The sequence below is a fragment of the Acyrthosiphon pisum genome, chromosome X, assembly GCF_005508785.2.
Source record: "Acyrthosiphon pisum isolate AL4f chromosome X, pea_aphid_22Mar2018_4r6ur, whole genome shotgun sequence".
NCBI classification, from domain to species: Eukaryota; Metazoa; Arthropoda; class Insecta; order Hemiptera; family Aphididae; genus Acyrthosiphon; species Acyrthosiphon pisum.
The window spans coordinates 2,184,780-2,186,038 of NC_042493.1; positions in this window are offsets into that span (position 1 = coordinate 2,184,780).

Sequence of the window (1,259 nt, forward strand, 5' to 3'; positions counted from 1 at the left end):
TATGCAGCTAATTCGATTGAAAAAATGATAACTGGACATGCATATATCTAGAGCTGTACGGGCGCATATGTTAACCCAGCTCTTCCTTGGAAAATTAATTTTGGACGAACTTGATTTGACGGAAGAATTCAAAATAACTCTAAAACAACACATTTTAAGTACAGATTTTACCACTGTGACTTTAGAAGATATAAATAACCAAAGCATATTACAAGAATGTATGAATAAATTAGAAAATAAAATTAAAGATATTGCATCCAGAGGTAAGACATCCACGCTTTGGATACAATATTTTTATCAAGTTCATCTTTTACGTCATTTTATTTGTGCGGAACGTATGGGAAATTGGTATCTCCACTTGGAGTGTGTAGAAAAAATGATTCCGTTTTTCCATTCTTCTGGTCATTTTCAGTATGCCAAATCGGCTCATATTTATCTTCGAGATATGTATCAGCTACAACATCATATGTGTCCGATAGAATTTCATAAATTTTGTCAAGAAGGTTACTTTACTATAAAAAGGTCAAGTAAATTTTGGTGTGGAACGTGGACTGATATGACAATAAAACAAAGTTTAATGCGATCTATGAAAGCATCCGGTGGTTTGGTAAGTGGTCGAGGTCTCCAAGTTAGTGTACTTAATCGCTGGCTCCTAGGTACTCCAATTGCAACTTCCATCAATAACCAAATAGAAAAATTTTCCAACGTTTTCAATTATGCTTCAGAACAACATGTCGACCAACGGGATTCCCGAATAAAAATTGATTGTGAACATTCCGATAAAATTACATCATGGTTAAAAACACATTATCCTTTTCCTGAATTAAATGAACTTATGTCAGTAGTATACATTTGTATGTTCACAGTCTACTTTTTGTGTCACCACGGTAATTTCACACCGTTCAAGGGAGGATGTCCCCCTTGGACACAATAATTTTACCGTGTAAAAATTATGAAGAATTTGTACACTTTTTACACGGTAATTTCACACCGTTCAAGGGAGGATGTCCCCCTTGGACACAATAATTTTACCGTGTAAAAATATGAAGAGTTTGTACACTCAAAGTCAGTTTTGTCCAAATATTTACAGTTCACATGCTAAATGGTTTTTTTCTCAACAACTAAAAAACTGAAATAATAATTACTATATTCGCATTTTTTTTTTTTTTTTTTTTATTTATTTATGTTGGTTGCACTGTAATTTATATAATTAATAAATGTCTGTTCTTTTCAAAAATTTATATTCTTTAAAGTTATAA